We start from the raw sequence: 8,144 nt of genomic DNA, 5'->3' as shown, positions 1-8,144 counted from the left end.
GAGTTCATCCCCAGTCTAAGCATACGAAGTTTATTCCCAGTCTAAGATAAGACCGGACTGAGGGTTGCGGTAGCAGCATCCGTAACACGCAGGAGGGACCGGATCGATCCCCGACTTGCGCATTCGACCTCTCCGGCCGGCTGAGTGCCCGCACGCCCGTTTCGTGGGTTGGCTTAGGCATAGGGAGTTCATTCCATGTCTAAGCCCCAGCCAGACTGAGGGTTGTGGCAGTGGGACTAGCAGCACGCAGAGGGGGATCGGGCTGATCCCTGGCTTACGCATTATGCCTCTTCAGCCGGTACAGCGCTCGCATGCTCATTTCGTGGGTTGACTTAGGCATATGGAGTTCATTCCTAGTCAAAGATCAGACTGGATAGAAGGTTGCAGCAACAGGATCAACAGCACGCAGGAGGGATAGGGCCGATCCCCAGCTTACGCATTCTGCCTCTCCGACCGACTGAGCGCCCGAACGCTCGTTTCGTGGGTTAGCTTGGGCATACAGAGTTCATTCCATGTCTAAGCATACGAAGTTCATTCCTAGTCTAAGATTGGATCAGACCGAGCGTTGCGGCAGCAGGATCGACAGCACACAGGGGGGGATCGGGCCGATCCCCGGCTTGCGTATTCTACCTCTTCGATCGACTGAGCGCCCGCACGCTTGTTTCATGGGTTGGCTTAGGCATACGGAGTTCATTCCATGTCTAAGCCCCAGTCAGACTGAGGGTTTTGGTAGCGGGATCGGTGGCACGTAGAGGGGGACCGGGCTGATCCCCAGCTTGTGCATTATGCATTTCCAATCGGCCTTTCCAGCGGGCTGAGCGCCCGCACGCTCGTTTCGTGGGTTGACTTAGGCATACGGAGTTCACCCCCAGTCTATGTATATGAGTTCATTCCCAGTCTAAGATCAAATCAGACCGAGAGTTGCTGCAGTAGGATCGCTAGCACGCAGGGGGGACGGAGCCGATCCCTCACTTGTGCATTCTACCTCTCCGGCCGGCTGAGTGCCCGCACGCTCATTTCGTGGGTTGGCTTAGGCATAGGGACTTCATTCCGTGTCTAAGCCCCAGTCAGACCGAGGGTTATGGCAGCGGGATTGGCATCATGCAGAGAGGGACCGGGCTGATCCTCGGCTTGCGCATTCTGCCTCTCCGACCGACTGAACGCCCGCACACTAGTTTCATGGGTTGGCTTAGGCATACGGAGTTTATTCCATGTCTAAGCATACGGAGTTCTTTCCCAGTTTAAGAGTTTGAGCCACGGTGCACATGCTGGGCTTGGTCATGTGCTGGTGCTGCATTTTTTTCGCTTGGGGCACCATTGTCAGAGCATCGTCGGAGAGCCTAACCGTCGGCATTAGAGGTTCCAGCGATTGGGGGGCCGGGGGGTGTGCGCACATGATGTGTGATGGGTGCTGATACTTGGCCCTTATATTGGCCCCTTATCCCTCATCAAACCTCGAGAACTCACACCCCCTTAAAGAGCATTTGAGATTTTATAGGGTTTCCTGCCAGTAGCCATTAAAGTGTCTGAAATGGGACACATTTTTCAAACGGTCACAAAATCTTCTCCACTTCGAGTTTCTAGCTGAATGTTTTTTTGTATGCCAACAAAAATACAAGGATCGCCTTTGCCAAAGTTGGTGACAAAACTCTTTCTAAAACAATTTTAAAAAATCCCAAACCGTAAAAAGTTTTGAAAATCGTGAAAAATAGAAAACGGGTCATCTTGCCACGAAAATTCAAATGAAGGCATAGGGGACCATTGTATGAATTTACAAGCCATAGAAATGGCATTGGTATGGCAGAAATATGAAGATGTGCTTGAACCCACCTACCACCTGTTTGATCCACAGCTTGCGCATCCTGCCTCTTTGGTCGACTAAGCGTCCGCACGCTCGTTTTGTGGGTTGACTTAGGCATACGGAGTTCATCCCCAGTCTAAGCATATAGAGTTCATCCCCAGTCTAAGATCGAACTGGACCAAGGGTTGCAGCAACAGGATCGACAGCACGCAGGGGTGAACCGAGCTGGTTCCCAGCTGGCGCATTCTGCCTCTCCGATCGACTGAGCGCTCGTAAGCTCATTTTGTGGGTTGCCTTAGGCATACGGAGTTCATTCCCAGTCTAAGATCAAATCAGATCGAGGGTTCCGACCGCAGGACTAACAGCAGGATCGATAGCACATAGGGGGGATCGGGTCGATCCCTAGCTTACGCATTCTGCCTCTCCGGTCGGTCTCTCCGGCTGGCTAAGTGCCTGCACGCTCATTTCGTGGGTTGACTTAGGCATGCGGAGTTCATCCCCAGTCTAAGCATACGGAGTTCATTCCTAGTCTAAGATCTAACCAGACCGAGGGTTGCAACAACAGGATCGGTATGACGTAGGGGGGACCACGCCGATCCTCGACTTGCGCATTCTGCCTTTCCGACCGGCTGAGCGCCCGCACGCCCGTTTTGTGGGTTGGCTTAGGCATAGGGAGTTCATTCCATGTCTAAGCCCCAACCGGATTGAGGGTTGTGGCAGCAAGTCTGGTAGCACGTAGAGGGGTATCGAGTCGATCCCCGGCTTGCACATTCTGCCTCTCTAGTTGGCTGAGCGACTGCATGCTCGTTTCGTGAGTTGGCTTAGGCATACGGAGTTCATTCCATGTCTAAGCATACGGAGTTCATTCCCAGTCTAAGAGTTTGAGTCATGGTGCACATGCTGGTTTCTGGCATGTGCTGGTGCCGCATTTTTTTTGCCCGGGGTACCATCGTCGGAGAGCCTAACCGTGGCATTGGGGTTTCTAGCGATTGGGTGGGTCGGGGGGGTGTGCGCACATGATGTGCGATGGGTGCTGTTACTTGGCCCTTATATTGGCCCCCTATCCCTCATCAAACCTCGAGAACTCACACCCCCTTAAAGAGCATTTGAGATTTTATAGGTTTGCTGCCAGTAGCCATTAAAGTGTTTGAAATGGGGGCACTTTTTTCAAACGGTCACAAAATCTTCTAAATTTCGAGTTTTTAGCGGAATTTTTTTATGCATGACAACAAAAATACAAGGATCACCTCTACCAAATTTGGGGACAAAACTCTTTCTAAAAAAATTTTAAAAAATCTCAAACCGTAAAAAGTTTCAAAAATCATGAAAAATAGAAAACGGGTCGTCTTGCCACGAAACTTCACATGAGGGTGTAGGGGACCATTGTATGAATTTACAAGGCATAAAAATGGCATTGGTATGGTAGAAATATGAAGATGTGCTTGAAGCCACCTACCACCCGTTCGATCCCCGGCTTACGCATCCTGCCTCGCTGGTCGACTGAGTGTCCACACGCTCGTTTCATGGGTTGACTTAGGCATATGGAGTTCATTCCCAGTCTAAGATCAGACTGGATTGAGGGTTGTGGTAGTAGGATTAGCAGCACCCAGAGGGGACCGGGCCGATCCCCTACTTACGCATTCTGCCTATCCGATCGGCTGAGCGCCCGCATGCCCGTTTCGTGGGTTGGCTTAGGCATAGGGAGTTCATTCCATGTCTAAGCCCTAGCCAGACTGAGGGTTGTGGCAGCGGGACCTACAGAACGCAGAGGGGGATCGGGCCGATCCCTGGCTTGCGCATTATGCCTCTCTGATTGGCTCAGTGCCTGCACACTCATTTCATGGGTTGGCTTAGGTATAGGGAGTTCATTCCCAGTGTAAGATTAGACTGGACCGAGGGTTGTTACAGTAGGATCGATTGCACGTAGGGGTAGACTGGGCCGATCCCCGGCTTACGCTTTCTACCTTTTCGGCTGGCTGAGTGCCCGCACGCTTGTTTCATGGGTTGGCTTAGGCATACGGAGTTCATTCCACGTCTAATCATACGGAGTTCATTCCCAGTGTAAGAGTTTGAGCCACGGTGCACATGATGGGCTCAGGCATGTGCTGGTACTACATTTTTTTCGCCCGGGGCACCATCGTTGGAGCATCGTCGGAGAGCCTAACCGGCGGCATTGGGGGTTCCGGCAATTGGGGGGCCAGGGGGTGTGCGCACATGATGTGTGATGGGTGCTGGTACTTGGCCCCTATATTGGCCCCCTATTCCTCATCAAACCTCGAGAACTCACACCCCTTTAAACAGCATTTGAGATTTTATAGGTTTGCTGCCAGTAGTCATTAAAGTGTCTGAAAAGGGGACACTTTTTTCAAACGGTCACAAAATCTTCTCCACTTCAAGTTTTTAGCTGAATGTTTTTGTGCATGCTAACAAAAATACAAGGATCACCTCTACCAAATTTGGGGACAAAAATCTTTCTAAAAGAATTTTAAAAAATCTCGAACCACAAAAAGTTTTGAAAATCATGAAAAATAGAAAACGGGTCGTCTTGCCATGAAACTTCACATGAAGGCTTAGGGGACCATTGTATGAATTTACAAGCCATAAAAATGGCATTGGCATGGCAAAAATATGAATATGTGCTTGAACCCACCTACCACCCATTTGATCCCCGGCTTGCGCATCCTGCCTCTCTGGTCGGCTGAGCGTTCGTACGCTCGTTTCGTGGGTTGACTTAGGCATAGGGAGTTCATCCCTAGTATAAACGTACGGAGTTCATTCCCAGTCTAACATCGAACCGGATCGAGGGTTGCGGCAACAGGATCGGTAGCACGCAGGAGGGATCGGGCCGATCCCCGACTTGCACATTCTGCCTTTTCGGCCGGCTGAGTGCCTGCACGCCCATTTCGTGGGTTGGCTTAGGCATAGGGAGGTCATTCCATGTCTAAGCCCTAGTCGGATCGAAGGTTGGGGCAGTGGGACTGGCAGCATGCGGGGGGGGATCGAGCCGATCCCTGACATGCGCATTATGCCTCTTCGGCCGGCTCAGCGCCCGCACGCTCGTTTCATGGGTTGACTTAGGCATACGGAGTTCATTCCATGTCTAACCATACGGAGTTCATTCCCAGTCTAAGAGTTTGAGCCACGGTGCACATGCTGGGCTCGGGCATGTGCTGGTGCCACATTTTTTTCACCCAGGGCACCATCGTCGGAGCATCCCCGGAGCATCGTCGGAGCATCGTCGGAGAGCCTAACCGAAGGCATTGGGGGTTCAGACGATTAGGGGGGCCGGGGGGTGTCCGCACATGATGTGCGATGGGTGCTGGTACTTGGCCCTTATATTGGCCCCCTATGCCTCATCAAACCTCAAGAACTCACACCCCGTTAAAAAGCATTTGAAATTTTATAGGTTTGCTGCCAGTAGCCATTAAAGTGTCTGAAAATGGGGACATTTTTTTCAAAGGGGCACAAAATCTTCTCCACTTCGAGTTTTTAGCTGAATTTTTTTATGCGTGCCAAAAAAAAAAAACAAGGATCATCTATACCAAATTTGGGCACAAAATTCTTTCTAAAAAAATTTTAAAACATCCCGAACCGCAAAAAGTTTTGAAAATCGTGAAAAATAGAAAGCGGGACGTCTTGCCACGAAACTTCACATGAAGGCTTAGGGGACCATTGTATGAATTTGCAAGCCATAAAAATAGCATTGGCATGGCAGAAATATGAAGATGTGCTTTAACCCACCTACCACACGTTCGATCCCCGGCTTGCGCACCCTACCTCTCTGGTCAGTTGAGCGTCCGCACGCTCGTTTCATGGGTTGACTTAGGCATACAGAGTTCATCCCCAGTCTAATCATATGGAGTTCATTGCTAGTCTAAGATCGGACCAGACCGAGGGTTACGGTAGCAAGATCGACAGCATGCAGGGGGGACCGGGCCGATCCTTGACTTACGCATTCTGGCTTTTCAGCCGGCTGAGCGCCCGCATGCCCGTTTCATGGGTTGGCTTAGGCATAGGGAGTTCATTCCATGTCTAAGCCCCAGTCAGACCGAGGGTTATGGTAACGGGACCGACAGCACACAGAGCGGGATCGGGACGATCCCCGGCTTGCGCATTATGCCTTTCCGGTCGGCTTAGCACCCGAACACTTGTTTCGTGGGTTGACTTAGGCATACAGAGTTCATTCTCAGTGTAAGATAGGATCGGACCGAGGGTTGTGGCAGCAGGATCGACAGCACGTAGTGAGGATCGAGCTGATCCTCAGTTTGCGCATTCTGCCTCTCTGGCCGACTGAGCGTCCGCACGCGCCTTTCGTGGGTTGGCTTAGGCATAGGGAGTTCATTCTATGTCTAAGCCCCAGTACGACCGAGGGTTGTGGCAATGGGACCAGCAGCACGCAGAGAGGGACTAGGCTGATCCCTGGCTTGCGCATTATGCCTCTTTGGCAGGCTCAACACCTGCACACTCGTTTCGTGGGTTGACTTATGCATGCATAGTTCATTCCTAGTCTAAGATCAGACCGGACCAAGGGTTACGATAGCAGGATCGACAGTACGTAGGGGGGATCGGGTCGATCCTCGACTTGTGCATTCTGCCACTCTGGCCGACTGAGCGCCCACACACTCATTTCGTGGGTTGACTTAGGCGTACAGAGTTCATCCCCAGTCTAAGCATACAGAGTTCATTCCCAGTCTAAGATCGAACCAGACTGAGGGTTGCGATAGCAGGATTGGCAGCATGCAGGGGGGACCAAGTCGATCCCCGGCTTGCGCATTTTGTCTCTCTGGCCGGTTGAGCGCCCGCACGCCTGTTTCATGGGTTGGCTTAGGTATAGGGAGTTCATTCCTTGTCTAAGCCCCAGCTGGACCAAGGGTTGTGGCATCGGGACCGACAGCACGTAGAGAGGGACCAGGTTGATCCCTGGCTTACGTATTGTGCCTCTTCAATCGGCTCAGTGCCCGCACGCTCATTTCGTGGGTTGACTTATGCATACGAAGTTCATTCCTAGTCTAAGATCATACTGGACTGAGGGTTGCAGCAGGAAGATCGATAGCATGCAGGGGGGATCGGGTCGATCCCCGACTTACGCATTCTACCTCTCCGGTCGGCTGAGTGCTCGCACGCTCGTTTTGTGGGTTGACTTAGGCGTACGAAGTTCATCCCTAGTCTAAGCATACGGAGTTGATTCCCAGTCTAAGATCAGACTAGATCAAGGGTTCAAGCAGTAGGATCGACAACACGTAGGGGGGATCGGGCCGATCCCCGACTTGCGCATTCTGCATCTCTGACAGGCTGAGCGCCCGTACGCCCGTTCCATGGTTTGGCTTACGCATAGGGAGTACATTCCATGTCTAAGCTCTGGCCGGACCAAGGGTTGTGGCAACGGGACCGTCAACACGCAGAGAGGGACTGGGCCGATCCCCAGCTTGTGCATTATGCTTCTTCGGTCGGCTCAGCGCCCGTATGCTCATTTCGTGGGTTGACTTATGCATACAGAGTTCATTCCCAGTCTAAGATCGAATCAGATCGAGGGTTGCAGCATCAGGATCGACAGCACGTAGGGGGGTCAGGCCGATCCCTGGCTTGCGCATTTTGTCTCTCTGGCCGGCTGAGCGCCCGCACGCTCATTTCGTAGGTTGGCTTAGGCATACAGAGTTCATTCCATGTCTAAGCATACGGAGTTCATTCCCTATCTAAGATTTTGAGCCACAGTGCACATGCTGGGCTCGGGCATGTGCTGGTGCCACATTTGTTTCGCTCGAGGCACCATCGTCGGAGCATCGCCAGAGAGCCTAACTGATGGCATTGGGGATTCTGACGATTGGGGGGGCTAAGGGGTGTGCGCACATGATGTGCGATGGGTGCTGGTACTTGTGTCACGGGCTCCAACCTTAGACTCAGAAACCGTGCGGCCTTGGGCTTGAAATCTCCTCCTTTATGCCAAAGTCAGCCTAAAACACAAGCGTATAGGCACTAGAACAACGAGAATGGCTGATTACGCAAGTTAAAGAGAAACAGGATAAGAAGGCAAAATTTTGGAAATGTTCTTATATTCACTGAAACAGAAGTGTTTGATGGTGTACAAATGAGGGAGGAGCAGCCCTCTATTTATAGTTGAGGCTCCAGCTTACACTTAATGGCAATATCCCTAGAATAAAGGCTAAAATCATGGGATTATACAGATTACAATCAATCAGGATGCTAACTCCAGATTTTTAGGGTCAACCAAATCTGCCAGGATACTGCTGTTGATCTTGCCTGCTTCTAGAAGCTTCCCTTGCATGTCCAGCACCTTGGGCCCTTCTGGATGTGGTGCGGGCAGCTTGTATGCCAGGCCTTGGTC

Source organism: Durio zibethinus, chromosome 7 (assembly GCF_047325235.1).
Source record: "Durio zibethinus cultivar Kanyao isolate XHJ-2024 chromosome 7, ASM4732523v1, whole genome shotgun sequence".
Lineage (NCBI taxonomy): Eukaryota > Viridiplantae > Streptophyta > Magnoliopsida > Malvales > Malvaceae > Durio > Durio zibethinus.
Note: the sequence above shows the minus strand (reverse complement) of the source record.